Source organism: Trachypithecus francoisi, unplaced genomic scaffold, assembly GCF_009764315.1.
Source record: "Trachypithecus francoisi isolate TF-2019V2 unplaced genomic scaffold, Tfra_2.0 Contig01579, whole genome shotgun sequence".
NCBI classification, from domain to species: domain Eukaryota; kingdom Metazoa; phylum Chordata; class Mammalia; order Primates; family Cercopithecidae; genus Trachypithecus; species Trachypithecus francoisi.
This window is the reverse complement of record NW_022681442.1, coordinates 14,241,842-14,260,375: the sequence shown is the minus strand read 5'-3', so window position 1 is coordinate 14,260,375 and position 18,534 is coordinate 14,241,842. Positions and strand designations below refer to the sequence as shown.

Here is an 18,534-nt window from a genome sequence, read left to right as displayed (position 1 = left end):
AAACTGCTAACACCAGGAACCATGACTTCTTCAAATGGACAAAGCAAGGAGCCAGTGAGTGACTGACCCAAACAAGATGGCAATCTGTGAGCTCCTAGATCAGGAATTCAAAATAGCAGGCTGGAGGAAACTCAGCAAACTCCAAGGTAACACAGAAAAGCAATTCAGAAACTTATCAGAGGAATTGAACAAAGAGATTAAAATAATTTTAAAAATATCAAACAAAAATCTTGGAACTGAGAAGTACATTAGCTGAACTAAAAAACACATCACAAGGTCTCAACAACAGAACAGACCAAGCAGAAGAAATAATTAATGAACTCAAAGACAGGCTATTTGAAAATACAGTCAGAGAGAAAAGAAAACAGAATGAAAGGAATGAAGAATGCCTACAAAATCTAGAACAGAGCCCCAGAAAAGCAAATCTAGGAGTACTGGCTTTCAAGAGGGAATAAGAGCAAGGGGGCAGAAAGCGTATTCAAAGAAATAATAACAGTCACCTTTCCAAGTCTAGAGAAAAAATATAAATATGCCAGGTACAGGAAAGTCAAAAATCACCACATAGATTTAGCCCAAATAAAACTACCTCAAAGCATAGAATAATCAGACTCTCAAAAGTCAAGGACAAAGAGAAAATGCTAAAAGCAGCAAGAGAAAGCAAATAACATATAAAGGAGCTCTGATTCATCTGGCAACAGACTTCTCAGCAGAAAGCATACACACCCAGAGTGGGTAGGATGACATATTCAAAGTGCTGAAGGTAAAAAAGACCTGTCAACTGAGAATACGGTACCCAGCAAAACTGTCCTTCAAACATGAGAGATAAAGATTTTCCTAGACAAAAGCTGAGGAAATTCATCATCACCAGAACCGTCTTACAGAATCGCTAAAGGGAGTTCTTTAATCTGGAAAAAAAAGAACATTAATGTGCAACAAAGACATCATCTGAAGGTACAAAACTCACTGGTAAAAGTAAATACACAGACAAATTCAGAATACCCTTATACCATAATTGTGGTGTGTCAACCACTCATTTCTCTAGTATGAAGACTAAAAGACAAATATATCAAAAATAATAACTAGAACAATTTAAGAGATAGGCAATATAAAAATATATAAGTTAAGACAATAAAAAGTAAGAATACAGGGGAATGCAGTTAAAGTGTAGAGGTTTTTCGTTTTTTCCTTTCTTTGTGACCAAAATTGTCATCTATTCAAATAACTTGTTAACTATAAGATGTTTTTTATAAACCTCATGGTAACCACAAAGCACACAAAAGCTAACAGATACACTAAAAATGAAAAGCAAGGAATTCAAACATCCTACCAGGGAAAATCACTTCAAATACACTGATGCTACAAAGTGGAATTGATACCTGTGTTCACAGAAGCCTGAGATATTTCCAGTGGCCACATTCTGTGTACGTCACTTTTCTCACTAATTGGCATATGAATGCTGCCTCTGGAATGAGTTGGCCTCTGAAAAAGATGCCTACATGAATGGATTAGTACACGGGAATGCTGGCACTTATTAGGCAGACACACTCCTAGGTTGTTCACGGATGGGTTGGCATGTGAATGGGCTGGTCTGTGTAGTAGATGCTGCAGGTGCCCTACCCATATGTCTTGGCACTCCAACTCCCTTTTACCTGATCATTTTCTCTGGCCATGAAAGCATGGGCCTGTGCGGGGGTAACTAGAAGTGCCAAGGAGTTAATGCTTCTGGGAGCAGCCCTCAATCAATGACTGATGGGAGCTGGTGGATATATGGTGCCTAGTTCCCTTGCCCCTCCCATGGAATAACTCTGTGGCATGTTCACTACTGATACTGTCTCCCCAAGTTCCCCAGTGGACCTGAGCCCCAGTTGCTCATCAGCACACCCTGTATTGACCCCGCTTCATCTCCCTGTCTCACTTCTTCACTGCTTTACTGGGGCTTCGTGAGAGTACCTCCAAAAGAACCACTCACTCATATCCTTGTCTCAGGGTCACTCCTGGGGACCTCAGACTGGGAGAGGATGTAAACAAGTCAGTATGTGAACTGGTTGGCACACACATGGAATAGCACAAATCTTTTACTATTTCCCTTGTTGGTTATTAGAAATTTTGTTTTGTTTGCTTTGAGATGGAGTCTTGCTCTGTCACCCAGGCTGGGTGCAATGGTGCAATCTCGGCTCACGGTAACCTCCACCTCCCAGGTTCAAGCGATTCTCCTTGCCTCAGCCTCCCAAGTAGCTGGGATTACAGGTGTGTGCTACCACACTTGGCTAATTTGTGTATGTGTATATGTGTGTGTGTATGTATATTTACATATGTATGTGTATATTTACATATGTATATTTTTTGAGACAAAGTCTCACTCTTGTCCCCAGGCTGGAGTGCAAATGGCATGATCTCAGCTCACTGCAACCTCCGCCTCCCGGGTTCAAGCGATTCTCCTGCCTCAGCCTCCTGAGTAGCTGCGATTACAGGCACCTGCCACCACACCCGGCTAATTTTTATATTTTTAGCAGAGATGGGGTTTCACCATGTTGGCCAGGCTGGTCTCAAAGTCTTGACCTCAGGCTATCAGCCCACTTTGGCCTCCCAAAGTGCTGAGATTACAGGCGTGAGCCACCACGCCTGGCCTAATTTTTGTATTTTTAGTAGAGGTTTCACCATGTTGGCCAGCCTGGTCTCAAACTACTGACCTCAGGTGATCTGCCTGCTTCAGCCTCCCAAAGTGCTGGGATTATAGGCATGAGCCACTGCACCCAGCCTAGAAATGTTTTATGATCTTGCTTGGAAGGATCTTGCAAAAATCACTGTGTTCTATGATTAGCAAAATCAATCAGTTCCTGGGTAAATGGTGAACATTGCTACAGGGCATAGCATACAAATTGCAAGAACCAAGAAAAAAATGCCAGGAGGTTCCTATTTGAAAATAAAATAAGTACCTGTCTTTTAAGTCTTCTTTATTTGTCTTAGGTCTTGGCCAATGCCAAGGCTATCTCTCAGAGGGGTCTTTCTGGATCTTTCCCCTCTTCCCTACAACTAGCAGGCTTTCTGCCCCTCCAACCCTTTAAGACCTACCTCTGGCAATGGAACTGACAAGGTATAGGCAAGAACCAGTGAAAGACAGAAAGCACCAACAGTGGGATTTCAGGGAGTAGTCATAGGCACTAGGGTTTCTGTGGAGTTTCTCGACATCCCTCAGACCACATTAGCCCAATTAAGATACAGAAAAAGCTTGAACCCAAATGCAATCAACACTGGCCACTCTAGTAGGAGCCCATGATCACACTGAAGGGCTGTTCTTTCAGTTCAAACATTCACTGAATGCTGGCTATTTTCCAGGCTCAGAGTGTCCAAAGATGAATCAGCAGCATCCTCAGAAACACAGAGGTAAATTCATTACAAGTTATACTGGACCTCTCAGCCACTCCCTTCTTGAGGCAATAGCAAGTGCTGTTCAAATGCAAACATGGTGGTTGTCAGGAGTCCACATTATGCAAATTAAAGGTCATGATTATTTGCTTATTTGCTACTTGGAATTCTTCCATGGTTCTGAGGAAACGGTCCGCTGTGCCCCCCTGCCCCTTGTTTCTTGCCTCTGCTTGAGCTGTTTACTTCTGGGCCCCTGTGCGGACGTATGAATTTGTTCCTTCAAGCCTTTGCTGAGAGGTTCCCAACCCTGCCTGCACACTGACACCTGGGGAGTGTCAGACATTTCATAGCATTTCCCTCCCTGCCATCTTAGTGAGTGCAGGCTGCCCTAACAAATTCCCCTCCCTGCCATCTCAGTGAGTGCAGGCTGCCCTAACAAATTCCCCTCCCTGCCATCTCAGTGAGTGCAGGCTGCCCTAACAAATTCCCCTCCCTGCCATCTCAGTGAGTGCAGGCTGCTCTAACAAGTTACCATAGACTGGGTGACTTCAAAAACTACAATGTATTCCTCATGGTTCTGGGGACTGGAAGTCTGAGGTCAGAAAGCAAGAATAGTTGGATTATTGGTGAGGGTCCTCTTCCTGGGACATGCATAGAGAGAGAGACAGACAGAAAGAGGGAAAAAGACAGAGATGCAGAGAGACAGACAGGCGGACAGACAGGCGGACAGACAGGCAGAGACAGGCAGAGACAGGCAGAGACAGGCAGAGACAGGCAGAGACAGGCAGAGACAGGCAGAGACAGGCAGATCTTGTGGCTCTTTCTCTTTTTATAAGGGCATTAATCCTATTATGAGGGTTCCAACCTCATGACCTCGTCTACAGCTAATCATCTCCCAAAAGTCCTACCTTCTCATACTATCACATTGGGGTTAGGGTTTTAACATATAAATTTTGGGGAGACAGACATTTAGTCCAAAGCACCCTCCAGGATTCAGACATTCTTCATCTGGGGTGCCACTTGGACACTGGGGTTTTAAAAGGTCTCCCAGGTGACCCAACATGTGGTCAGAATTGAGAACCAGGGCACTAGTGGCTCTCCCAGCCTGAGGTATCCTTCTCCCTTCTGGGATGAAGTCGTACCTTCCAGGCTCGGTTCACATGTCACCTCCACTAGGTGGCATCCCCTGACTCCTGAAAGTAGTCACCCTTGTGTGCTCCATGCTCCCACTCCGTCCCCTGCTACCCCTTCCTGTTACAGGATAACAAGGTTCTCACCTGTCCTCTCCTCTCCAGACTATGAGCTGCCCAAATAAAATGATCGTGAGTTTTTTCATCCTTATTGCTTTTTTTCCCTTTTAATCCTCAAATCTCTACTCTGCAGCATCTTCCACGTAGAGAAGGACCCTGGGTGGGACTTAGGTACACAGAAAAACCAAGGAGAGCAGCCAGCGTTTGCTGCACACCTACTGTGCACCAGGCCCTGTGCTGAGTCCTGCGTGTGCCTCTCATCCAATGCTCCCTGCAGCCTCCCTGTGGGGACAGTTTGTGAGAACAGCAGCCTGGGGGAAGCATGAGGGCTTGGGTCCTGGGCAGGGATGCTGAAGCGGGTAAGGCCCTCCAGCCAGCGAGGCCTCCCTGAGACTGGAACTGATCCTTTTTTTTTTTTTTTTTTTTTTTTTGAGGCAGAGTCTTGCTCTGTCGCCCAGGCTGGAGTGCAGTGGCCGGATCTCAGCTCACTGCAAGCTCTGCCTCCCGGGTTCCCGCCATTCTCCTGCCTCAGCCTCCCAAGTAGCTGGGGCTACAGGCGCCCGCCACCTCGCCCGGCTAGTTTTTTGTATTTTTAGTAGAGACGGGGTTTCACTGTGTTCGCCAGGATGGTCTCGATCTCCTGACCTTGTGATCCGCCCGTCTCGGCCTCCCAAAGTGCTGGGATTACAGGCTTGAGCCACCGCGCCCGGCCCTGATCCTGTCTTAATAAGAGGTAGTATTTCATCTTCTCCAAACTCAGGTTTCTCTTGGTGATCCCAGGAGGCTGCTTCTTGCCTGGCTTGGACTCCACTTGGGGGACCACCGACAACGGTTCAGCAGCACCCGGCTCCATGGGAGGGCCTGCGGGGTCTCAGTCTAAAGTCCACCTCCGGAAATTGGGGGTCCTGGAAATTGCCCCGGAAGCTCCCGGACTCAGGAGGGGAGGGGATTTTGACGGTCACGCACTGCATCTCCTACTCACGGGTGCAGAAGTGCCCTGCTCCGCTTGCACATCTCATCTCCAGCCTCCCGGTACCTGGACCAAAGCCTTCAGTGCGACTCACCCGGCCGCTGTGGTGATCGTGCCGTTCAGTGGTCCACCAGCCCTGCCTGCCGTATTGTTAGTGCCCTCCCCCACCTTTAAAATACGAAGAAACTGAAGATCAGGGCCAGTGAGAGATTTTGTTCAAGATGACACAGCCAAAGAGATGCGGCGGGGGCGGTCGAGGAGGAAGAGGGGTCCCTCCGGGGAGGCCCAATCCCTGGGGACCATAGGAGCTGCGAGAGTGGGCGCTCCCAGAAGAGGCGCAGCTAGTCCAGGCCAGGCGCCCCAGGATGAGGTCGTGACTCGAAGGTCGCGGGGTGCTGGAGCTGATGGAGGAACCCTTCCGCACACGCCGGCGGCCCCTAGGCTCCCGCGACCCAGTCGACTCCGGAGGGGTCGTGAGACCGGGCTGAGCTTTCCCAAGCGGCCACCAGGTGGCGCGGCCAGACCGTGCGGGCCCCGAGCTTTGCGCCAGCAGGTGGCGCGTCCCACACTCCCCGCCTTCCCCGCCCACGACACGAGGAAGAGTCTTCCCGGGAGAGAACATGTCCCGCCACGGTCCCCGGGGAGGGCTCCCCCGTCCGACTCCAGCCTTCCACCATGGACCCCTGAGAGGGGACGCCTCGGACTCTTGTTCTCACCTCCGTCCCCGGGAGGGGCGCTTCGCACCGCTGTCTCCCCAAGCTCAACTCCTGCCAAACTCATCCCAGCACCCCCACTAGCTTCACCCTGGCCGCCTCCTTCGCGACCCCCCAGCCTCTCTGCGGGCCTGCGGGCAGACGGGGTGCAGCTCGTAAGCGACACCTGGGAGCTCCTCGTGTCCGGATGTCGCGTCCCACCTGGAGCCCCCTGCCTCAGGCGGTCAGGAGCCAGATCTAAGAATGGCCCGGATGCTGGGGCCGGGGCTTTGCTTCCGGTCTCCAACCCTGCGGTGATTCTCAGCTGGGGTCGAGAACCCCTGCCTGCACCGGAGCGCTAGGGCCAGGAGAGCCCAGACTGGAAGGGGACTGGAAGGGCCTCGCGCTTCCTAAGAGGGCCGGTGAGAGAGGAGTCACTCGGACGCAGGAGACCTGGCCGTGTCCCTGCCCTGCTGGGTAACCTCACACAAGTGGAGCCTGCTTCTGGGTCTGTCCGGGGATGGGGAGGGGATGGGCCAAGGCAGTCCCTATGGTCCTGCCTTGTCACCAAAGGGCAGCTGCTACTTTCATGGGTGGGAAGTAGGTGTGGCCTGTCCTTCTTGGGCACTGGCATGTGGGCTGCTCAATGCACTGCTCTGTGCTGGGCGCTGCCTCTGCCTAGTAGGGTGCCTGGCAAATGGGAGGACGGGAAGGAAGCCAACATTTAATGAGCAACTAATATGTGCAGGCTGTGTACCCACGTCACACATTTAAACCTTCTCAGCTGTGCCTGTGTGGTTCTCAGTGATCTGCCCCTCGCTCTGGCACTGTGCTGGCATGTGGGAGGGCACTCGGTCAACAACGGTGCACGAATGAATCCCTGTCACCAATCTCCGGAGTAGGTTAATATTGCTGCCTGGGTCAGAGGCTTTGCCCCTGAAGGCTTGTGCGGGAGCCCTGCTCAGAACTGCAGAAAACTTCCCTGACACTGTCCCTTCCCCAGTTCAGGTGGGCCAGACTAAACTCCTGAAGGTAGTGCTTTAGAGAGCCCCTGTGGGCCTGCCTGGTCACCAAAAGAGTAGCTGCTACTTTCATGGGTGAGAAGTAGGGGGTGATCTGACCTTCCAGGGCAGAGACATCCATTGACTCCCAGCAAGGGAGCTGTTAAGGGCAGAGATTATTTCCAATTACTGGGAAGCTGAGGAAGCTTAAGCTCAGAGTTCCTTGCTTACTTGAAACCTCATGACCGGGAGAAGCCCTGGCAACACGCTCACATGATTGTATGTTTCTGTATTTGTTGGCATTGTGAAGTGCGTAATTTGTTATTTCTCATTCTAAATGAATATTAATGTTCATACCTAATTTTGAATGGACAACTTCGTAGTTTCTTTTTTTCCTTAAAGAGAGTCCCTCACATTGCATAGGCGGCCACCAGACCTGACCCACTCCTGGCCAAGAGGCATTAAACAGGAAGAAATGCTGTCCCAGGGACAGTCCCTTAAGCCAGCTTCCTGTTGCCTTTTCCAAAGTCCTCCCCAGATGGAGGTCCAGCCACATTTCCATCGGGCACCAGGCCCCCTCCTGCCACATCAGCCCATCCCCACCTGGTAGAATTAATTTTAGTGTTACCGGATGGAGAGTCTTGACTGAGTTGTCCAGGTTCTTGGTGCGTTGAACAAAGCAACAAGAGAAGGAAGCAGCCAAGGTGCAGAGAGCAAGCGGGAACAAGCGGCTCAAGATCCCTGATTACAGTGGTTGTTAGGGTTTTTATTAAGCTAGAAGAATTTGGTAACACCCCTACGTGCCCCTTAAAGGTTTCCAATTGGTTACACCCTGTGAAGGATTGGCCCTCGACCAATCAGAGGCTCAAGTGAAGACTTCTGTCTTGTTATCAGAGTGAGCACGTGGCCTGGATGCTGCCTAATCTTGCCCAGAACTGGCTGCACCTGCTGTTCTCTTGGTTCTGCCTTAACCCTTGGTTACCTTAATTCCCTATTCTCCTGCCTTATTAGCATGGAGTCACAAACTAACAAGGGCTAGAAAGTGGGCTTGACAGGGATACAGCAAAACTCCATGCCCTGGTTTCTACCATGGGTACAGCTGCCCCCTGTCCAGAGGTGTCCAGAGCATAGGTACCTGGTGGATGGGTCAAGCGGAAGGAAGTCAATGGCCAGTCCAGAAGCTTCTCCCAGAGCATCCCTTGATGTTGTGCTGACCGGGAAGTGGTGTTGTGCCCTAGTGGTCAAGACCTTTGCCTGTGGAGACAGGCTGCCTGGCCAGCCTCAATGCTGGGCAGGTTTCTTGACTGAGACGTAAGTGAAGTAGATAGTACCTACCTCAAAGGGTGGTTGTGAGGCCCAAATGAGGTAATACATGTAAATCCTGTGGCAGTGAGACCAGCTGTGCAAGATCTTAAAAAACAAACAAAAAACAAGCCATCCCCGTTACTATGTTTTTATTTGTTTTTGAAACTGGGTCTCACTCTGTCACCAGGCTGGAGTGCAGTGGTGTGATCATGGCTTACTTCAGCCTTGACCTCCTGGGCTCAGACGATCCTCCTGCCTCAGCCTCCTCAGTAGCTGGGACTACAGGCATGCCTGGCTAATTTTTTAAATTTTTTGTAGAGACAGGGTCCCATTATTTGCCCAGGCTGATCTAAAACTCCTGGGTGCAAGGGATCCTCCCACCTCAGCCTCCCTAGTAGCTGGGAATACAGGCGTGCACCACCATGTCTGGCTAATGTTTGTATTTTTTGTAGAGATGGAGGTCTCGTTATGTTGCCCAGGTTGGTCTTGAACTCCTGGGTTCAAGTGATCCTCTTGCCTCGGCCTTCCAAAGTGCTGGGATTACAGGTGTGAGCCACTGCACCTGGCCCCCATTACTGTTTAGGAGGCAGATAATGGGACGGCTTAGCTTTCTCCAGCACTCAGCTCATTGCCTATGACAGGGGAAGAAGAGGTCAATTTCAAGGTAAGAACCTCAGGCCTGGTGTACTTAGAGGTGGTTCGCGAGATACTCTCAGTGTGGCCCCCACTGAGGCCCCAGTCTTTGGGAACAGGTAGTCTAGGCAGCCCCAACCCAGGTGGGGCATGCACAGCAACCGGCAGTCACCACATGTTGGATGGGAGACTTTCTTCTGCAGCGTCCGCCTCCATGCTCTGGGCGCCACTATCTTTCTTCTCCAGCCTGCGCTTGTCACGTTCTCCTGGTTTTCCAGGCACCACATTTGCCTGGTGCTCACTCTCATCTCCCTCACCTGCCCCTCCTTGTTGGCCCGTGTGTTCCACGGCTTATACCTTGGATACTCGGTCTCTTGCTCCTTGATATGGTTCGACTGTGTCTCCCTACCCAAATCTCATCTTGAATTGTAGCTCCCATAATTCCCACCTGCTGTAGCAGGGACCCGGTGGGAGATGATTGAACCATGGGGCCGGTTTCCCCCATACTGTTCTAGTGATAGCGAATAAGTCTCACGAGATCAGATGGTTTTATAAGGAGAAACCTGGCTGGACGCAGTGGCTCACACCTGTAATCCCAGCACTTCCGGAGGCCGAGGCGGGCAGATCATGAGGTCAGGATATTGAGACCATCCTGGCTAACACGGTGAAACCCCATCTCTACTAAAAGTACAAAAAATTAGCTGGGCCTGGTGGCAGGTGCCTGTAGTCCCAGTTACTCAGAAGGCTGAGGCAGGAGAATGGCGTGAACCCGGGAGGCAGAGCTTGCAGTGAGCTGAGATTGCACCACTGCACTCCAGCCTGAGCAACAGAGCGAGATTCTGTCTCAAAAAAAAAAAAAAAAGGAGAAACCCCTTTCGCTTGGTTCTTATTCTCTCTCTTGCCTCTTGCCTTCTGCCATGATTGCTAGGCCTTCCCAGCCACTTAGACCTGTGAGTCCATTAAACATCTTTTTCTTTACAAATTACCCAGTCTCGGGTATGTCTTTATCAGCAGTGTGAAAATGGACGAATACATCTGTCTCCACAGCCTCACCATGGTCTCATCACTCTGGTGGATAAAAAGGCTGCCTCCCTTCCTGAGTTCTCTCTAGAACTCTGGACTCCCAAATGCCTCCTGGGCACCTCTAACTCGACACATTGCAAACCGAGACCCCTCCTGCCATCTCCGTGAGTGGCAGCTCCAGCGGCCCCACCCGGACTGTCTCCATTCAGCTTTCTCCTCCTGCTCTAACTTGAGGAGCACATGTGCACCTGTAGCCCCCCAGTCTTGCCTGTACCTCCCAGAGATGCTGATGCAGCCAGTTTCAGGTGGTGGAGCTGGGCATTTGTTTATTTTAGAAGCTCCCAGGGGACTCTGCTTATGATTTCATTCATTGACTCATTCACAAGCCTTTGTTCAGCGACAACTAGTGCCAGGCACTAGAGTGTATTTCTAAGGAGTGACCCGATGCACAGGCACCTGGTGGCTACTAATACATGTTTGCAGGATGACAGTGCAGCCAGTCGAGGTGCTGACCCAGACCCCTCTCCCCGCAGACAGAGAGCCAATAAGACATACTTGATGAAGGCTGGCCAGGCTGAGCAGTGGCCCCTGTGTTCTCTGCCCCACCCAGCTCTCCAAAAGCCAGGCACATGCTGTGGCTGGCAGAGGGCTGGCTAGGGTGGAGTGGCCTGGGCAGATTGGTGGTTGCCATGGTGACTGATGTGCATCTCCGTGCAGCAGAAAACTTTGAAGTTGACTTGGATGTGGGACAACAAAGGGCACTTCCATCTTGGATGCAAATTGTGGCTCCTTTTCATCCTCCCTGGCCCTTTACTCCTCTGCTTTTATTCTTGCCATTAGATCAGGGAATTAAAACCTTTCAAATGCTGTACATTCCAAACACAGGCAGTTACAGACCCTGTCTCAGAGGCAAGTCCCTCTTTTAGTCTCTTCAAAAAGTAGTTGCATTTGTAGAAAAACAGAGATGAGGCCGGGCGCGGTGGCTCAAGCCTGTAATCCCAGCACTTTGGGAGGCCGAGACGGGCGGATCACAAGGTCAGGAGATCGAGACCATCCTGGCTAACACGGTGAAACCCCGTCTCTACTAACAATACAAAAAACTAGCTGGGCGAGGTGGCGGGCACCTGTAGTCCCAGCTACTCGGGAGGCTGAGGCAGGAGAATGGCGTAAACCCGGGAGGCGGAGCTTGCAGTGAGCTGAGATCCGGCCACTGCACTCCAGCCTGGGCCACAGAGCGAGACTCCGTCTCAAAAAAAAAAAAAAAAGAAAAAAAAAGAAAAACAGAGATGACTGTGCGAAGGCCATCAGCGTTGCCTGTGTGTCTCTTCCAACAAATATCATTTATCCAAAAAATATATGTTGATCCAACAAATCTGTATCTGTCCAACAAATATTTATTGAGCATCTATTATGTGCCAGGACTGACTGAGGTGGATGCTGGGGATTCGGTGTGCTATAAGACCAACCAGGTCTTTGCTCTCTCGTAGCGTACGGTCAGGACTGTCTCTCTGTGCCTCAGTTTCTCCAGTATACAAGCCAGTGGAAGTAGCCCAGGCATTTTCATGTGGTATTTTCTGAAACCCATGTGCAGATCGGAGTCTCTTATCTCTGATGTGGTCTGAGTAGCTTTGCTTTGCTATGTTTTATATTTGGCTTCCTATAACGTTTTGTTTGAAAAAAGAAGTCCATAATTAAAGACGGAAAGGGTGGGGTAGAACTGAATACCACTGACCAAGGATTCCCTAAAGTTTTTCCAGGTGGAATGTTCTGTGATGTTGCCTGCTAAGGGGACTGTAGGTTCTCCGGGCTGTTAGGCCACAACACAGGGGCCGATACGTGGGACCAGGTCAGTTGCATTTAGGATGTAAACCTGCTTGAGATGATTGACATCTGCCTTCACTTTAAATAATTCACAAGAGAGCAAATACTGCCATGTTTCTGAGGTGACCAAGGGCTTCATTTCCAAAGGCATCTGCCTTCTCATGCTCTGGATCCTACCTGGGCCTCAAGGCCCCACCATCACCCCTTCCTCCCGGAGCTCCTTCAGGACCAGCAGCCTTCAGGGACAGTGCCCTTTTCCGGGATGCCCCCGCCCCAGCTGCTCTTGATGTACCTGCTCTGTGATGACGTGGGGTCCTGGCCTCTCTCTCCAGCTGGGCTGTGTGTTCTTCAAGCGTGGTGATTGTTGAAGGGATGTTAGGTGAGGTACCGGATGGTCTTCCTTACTCCCTGAATTGCAGGCGGGAGAGGGTAGTAGCAGCCCACTGGACCCAGCCCTCTGCCTCCTTTCCCTCCCTTCTTAGCACCCTCCCTCCTTCCTTCTCAACAGGTGACTGAGGCACACCAGGCTCTGATGACAAAGGCATCCTGACTCTTCCAAAAGCCGCATACACTGTCTGGGTGGGGAAACAAGAAGTGGGACCGTGCATTTTGTGGATGATCTTTGGTTTTGAAAGCTTCAGCAAAGTTCTTATTGACACAGGCAAATCAGACAACTGTCATGTGTGGCCTGTCATTGCTGCCTGGGCCTGCTCCAGGTCCCAGCTGTCACTCTCCCTTAGGCTGAGCAGTCTCGTGTTTGTTTCTTTGGGATGCACGTTCCTTCTCTCCCTGAAGGCCGAATTCATGCAAAGAACAAGGAAAGCTTTGGGGCTGCAGAGCAGCTTGTATCAAAACAGCCTGAGCTGTCTGAAGCCTCCCTCTGGTCATCATGGGGCCCACACAGAGATCAGAGGCAACTTGGGAGCCAAGGCTGTGTCTTCCACTGCATTCCACAAGGCCCTTCAGGCCCTCTGTAACTCGCCCATCTAAGAGGTGAATGGCCCCCATTCTCCAGAATCATGGAGGAATCCCGGCTGACAGTGAGGACCACACACAGATGGCCTTCCATGGGTCTGGACAGCTGGGCTCACTACAAGGTGGCTGGTTGCTGGCCTTCTGAGGTGGGTGGCTACCGATGTCCCCGGCCTTCAAGTGGCCTGAAGATGCCAGCCCCATTTCGCTCAGAACCCGAGGCCTCAAAATTCCCTCTTTGCACCCCTCCTTTGAGTCCACTCCCATCCTCTTTGAGCCTGAGCTGTTTTGTCTGAGCTCTGTTTCTCCTTCTTCAGCTCCAACCCACCTACCCCTGCCAGGTGATGCAGCCCTCCATGGCTTTAATGACCCACCTCCCACATGGAGGCCTCTGTCTTGCCCCCAGAGTATGGCGGAGCTCTGTGGACTTGAACGAGCGATTTTTCCAGCTCTAATTGCATGTTGATTAGTACCCAGTCCCCATGCAGTGTTAGCTCCACGAGGCAGGATGACTGACTGACTCACCACTGTGACCTCAGAGCCTAGCACAACTCCTGGCACATTATAGGTGATCAACAAAAATGAATGCATGAACAGCAGATGGCTCAAAATGAGCCTTAATTATGTGGTAGGACTACAGGATATAGAAGGCCTTCTAGAGCCCCATGGTGCTGGGCTGGAAAGCTGAGCCTGGGTCTGATTCTGAAAGGACTCACCATTCACCTGGGAAAAGACCTGGGCAAGGTGGAGCCTGGAGGAGAGAAGAGATGAGTCAGAACAGCCTTCGCTCTGTGCTAGTCACTTTGCTATGGTCCTTACATCCTTGAATCATCACAAAACATACAAGGGAGGTGCTATTATGATCCCCAGGACTGAGAGGTGAAGTGACTTGCCCACAGTCGCCTGGTCAATAAGTGGTAAAACCAGAAAGGGATCCAAATGAGGAAGTTTTCCTCCAGGGCTTGGCTCTTACTTGACCACCCATCACATGCACTGTGCAGTCTTCAGGTGACCCTTGGTTTTGGCTGCTGTCATACCAAGAAGGGGCCGAACACCTCTCTCCTTACAGTGGGCAATGGATATGTCTGTCATTGCCGTGTTACTGTTGCCTCCTTTCAGAAATAAAGAAAAGTGTTCTTGGCCGGGTGTGGTGGCTCATGCCTGTAATCCCAGCACTTTGAGAGGCTGAGGCAAGCAGATTATCTGAGGTCAGGAGTTAAAGACCAGTCTGGCCAACATGATGAAACCCCATCTCTACAAAAAGTATAAAAATTAGCCAAGTGTGGGGGCATGCACCTGTAATCCCAGCTACTCGGGAGGCTGAGGCAGGAGAATCGCTTGAATCTGGGAGGCAGAGGTTGCAGTGGGCTGAGATCATGCCACTGCACTCCATTCTGGGTGACAGAGTGAGACTCTGTCTCAAAAAAAAAAAGTGTTCTTGCTGGCTCAACTGCACATGCCACTGGGCCCTTGCCTGGCTAGAGTGTCAACCCCATATGGGCAGGGCCATGGCCTGCACTATCAATGCCCATAGCAACAGGCACCGAGGCCAGCACATGGTAGGCCCTAAGTTAAGATTTGCTGATGGAGACTCAGCCTCCCTAGAAGTTAGAGGGACTGGAAATGCTCTTTCCCCACCTGTTGACATCCCCACCTGCTGCCTGGGGACCAGCAGGATCCTGCCATGAGTACAGGCATCAGAGGCCTAGGTTGGTTGGCACCCACCAACCCTGCTCTGGCCAGGCTTTGAGGGTGTGTTGGAGCGGGCCTCCTGGCATTCCAGATGGAGCGCTGGTGTGAAAAAGCATCTCTTCCCCTGCTCACTCCCTCAGCATTCTCTCCCCACTGTAGGTTTCAAACTAGCGAAAATGAAAGTGTGCCCTGGGCACCACATCAATGTAAGTGTGCAACTGTTTTCTGTCCTCAACAGGATAAGGTGGTTGCACCTGAACATCAGTCAATTATATCCCCAAGAACACTGTTTAGTGCAGCAGGCAGTTTTTTTGGTAGCAAGGCTTTCTTGATGAAGAATGCAATACATTAACAATTGTTAAAGAAAGTTATTCTGACCCTTGTTCAAACAGCAAGGAAGACTTTATTCTGGACTACTCTGATAGGTGTCAAGACTATCACAATAGGAGAGCGAGATCAAGCTCAACTCTGAATACAGCAAAGACAGCACGGGACTTCAGAATCTTGCTGAAGGTAGGTCAGGGAGATCAGACAACATGAGTGGAGAGAGACTCTCAATAAGCTGACTTAGGAGAATTCTTGCTACAACTGAACTAGGGAGGCTGAAGACAGGGCCCCAGGGTGACACCTAGTCAGAAACAGGGCTCCCAGGGGCCAGTCTAAAGTTTGCTTAAAGACAGTCTTTGCCAAGTTCTCTATCCCATCATGTGCCTAGAATAAGCAGTTGGCCAACCGGCCACTTTGAGGAGTGTTATGGTTCGAATGTCCAAAGTCATGCTGAAATTTAATTGCCATTTTTTTTTTTTTTTTGAGATGGAGTCTCGCTCTGTCGCCCGGGCTGGAGTGCAGTGGCCGGATCTCAGCTCACTGCAAGCTCTGCCTCCCGGGTTCCCGCCATTCTCCTGCCTCAGCCTCCCGAATAGCTGGGACTACAGGCGCCCGCCACCACACCCGGCTAGTTTTTTTTGTATTTTTAGTAGAGACGGGGTTTCACCATGTTAGCCAGGATGGTCTTGATCTCCTGACCTCGTGATCTGCCCGTCTCGGCCTCCCAAAGTGCTGGGATTACAGGCTTGAGCCACCGCGCCGGGCCTTAATTGCCATTTTGATGGTATTAAGAGGTGAAACTTTTAAGGAATGATTAGGTCTTGAGAGAGCTCCTCTCATGAATGGATTAATGCTGTTATCACAGGACTGGGTTATTATCTGGGAGTCTGGCCTCCTTTTACATTGCCACATGTGCCTGCTCACCACGTGATGCCTTCCATCTTCAAACATGGAATGTCTCTTGCCAGATACTGGGGCCATGATCTGGGACTTCCGAGCCTCCATAACTGTGAGCTACCTAAACTTCTATTCTTGATAAATTATCCAGTCTGTGGTGTTGTTATAGCAGCAGAAAACGGACTAAGACGAGTAACACTGCTCTGAACAGTCTCATCCTCATTTCTGTCCTCAAAAGTTTTCTTCCCTTGGTTTGCCTAGAGAAACTTCTAGAAGAATATTGGAAGCTGTTTAATTGGAGCAAGATTCAAAGGACAATAGTAAAGAAAATTACAGATTTCTGCCTGAGAATAACAAGACTGAATTAAAACTTTTTTTTTTAAGATCGAGTCTCATTATGTTGCTCAGGCTGGCTATGAACTCCTGGGTTCAAGCGATCCTCCTGCCTCAGCCTTCTGAGTATCTGGGACCACAGGCACAGGCTACTACACCCAGCTACGACTGAATTTTAAAAAGGAAGAAGAGTTATTTCCCAGGGAAATAAAGGTGTTCAGGGCCAGGAGCTGAGCCTGTGAGGCACGCTGGACATGCTCCCTGGGGGTTCTTTTGTACACCCCTGGCAGGTTATGGGGTTGGAGACATGACTGGGTGGGAGAGGACAGACAAGAAGTGGATGGAGGAGAATTATACATCTACAGTTTCTATTTACCCAGCGTTCTTCTAGAATCTTCAAGGCTATGCTGACCAAGACTCTGGCCAGGATGAACCCAAGGCAGGAACCACCCCTACAGATGTGAGGCTCCCAGGGCTTCTCCATTCATTGTACCATATGAGGCAGGAGGGGTGAGAGTCATCTCTTCAGTGGAGGAAACCCTGAAGCTCAGGGGATGAGGGGGGTGACCCTGGTCTTACAGCCAATGAAGGGAAGAAGGGATTCCAGCCAGCATTTCCCAAAACACCCCCAGGCACTGGGCTGTGCTGCTCTCTAGAAGAAAACAGTCATGAAATATGGGGAAATAGGTTTTTGAAATGGGCTCTATCCACAATGGGAAATTTCCCACTGTTCATCCAACTGTGCCACCACTGGGAATTTCCAAAGGTGATCATTGCATAGGTGTGAAAGATGTGATCATAGAGATTGTTCCCTGTGGCATTATTCATCATGGACAATAGCATTATTTATCAAACACAAACAAGGCAGATGTCCACTGAAAAAGAACAATTTGATAAAATCTTGTGCATTCACACACTGAGCTCCTTTGAATGACTGAAAGCAAAGCTTATTTGCAATCTACATAGTTTTGTAGTAAGGCAATCATACAATAAAAGGTATATATTTTTTAATTATTGGAATAGTTTGCCAGAAAAGGATATCATTATCAAAAGTAAACTCAATGAGCAATAATTGTGCACAGCTCCGTTTGTGTGCAAAGCCTTGTGCTTAGGTCTGTGGAGGGATCAACGTTTAGTGACACCCAATCTTGTCCTCTGAGGATTCACATTTGGAGAGAGCCGGGACAGGGCTCTCCCTCTCACCTGGGAGAGGCAGCGCAAAGCCTTCTGGGGAAAGGCAAGGGTTCACATGGGCTTGGGTTCAAGTTCTTAGGTAGGGGGAGATCAAGGTAAAAATAAAGGCCATACAGTGCACCAGTTGCTGGGATACCGGTGTCTTTGGTCCGTTCAGGCTGCTGTAACAAAGCACCATGGCCTGTGTGCCTGAGAAACGGCAGACATTGCTCACCTGCCTGGAGGCAGGAAGTCCAAGATTAGGATGCCAGGAGGGTCAGGTTCTGGTGAGAGCCCTCTTCTGGAGAGTAAATGGTTAGCTCCTCACTGTATCCTAATATGATGGAAAGAGGGCTAGAGAGCTCTCTGGGGTACCTTTAATAAGGGCATGAATCCCATTCATGAGGGCCCCACCCTCACGACCTGACTACTCTTGAAGGCCCCACCTTCTAATACCATCACACTGGGGGTTAGGATTTTAAAATACGAACAGGGGGAACTCAAATATTCTGTCCATTGTATAGAGGGTGCACGCAGGGGAGAAGTCAGTGGTGGTGATGTTACTTGAAGGAAGGCTTCTTCCCTGTCTTCCTTCCCTCCCTCTTTCCCTTCCTGCCTTCCTTCCTCCTTCCCTTCCTTCCTCGCTCTCTCCCTCCCTCTTTCCTTCCCTTCCTTCCTCCCTCCTTCCTTCCCTTCCTGCCCGTCTTCCTCCCTCTCTCCCTCCTTCCCTTCCTCCTCCTTCCCTCTCTTCTTCCCTTCCTCCCTCACTCCTTCTCCCCTTCCTTTTCTCCCTCTCTCCCTCCTTCTTTCTCTCCTTCCCTTCCTCCGTCTCTCTCTCCTTCCTTTCCTATTTCCTTTCCTCCATCCTTCACTCCCTTCCTTCCTCCCTCTGTCCTTCCATTCCTCACTCAGGAAGCCAAAGAACCTGGAGTCTGATGTCTAAAGGCAGGAGGAGAAAAGAAGCCTGCTCCAAAAGGGAGAGAGGAAGCAGAGAGAGTGAACCCCCCTCCTCCACCTGCTTTTTTTGAGACGGAGTCCACTCTGTTCCCCAGGCTGGAGTGCAGTGGCATGATCAGAGC

At 50.2% G+C, this 18,534-nt stretch overlaps 1 long non-coding RNA gene across 2 annotated transcripts in view; it reads right to left on the bottom strand.

Annotated features, from left to right (window-relative positions):
- LOC117064367 overlaps window positions 1-8,006 on the bottom strand; it is a 68,891-nt gene extending 60,885 nt beyond the window's left edge. For both annotated transcript variants that reach the window (XR_004429404.1, XR_004429405.1), the window contains exon 1: window positions 7,908-8,006. This is a non-coding gene — a long non-coding RNA (uncharacterized LOC117064367). The remainder of the gene's footprint in view (window positions 1-7,907) is intronic.
- Between the last annotated feature and the right edge of the window lie 10,528 nt (window positions 8,007-18,534).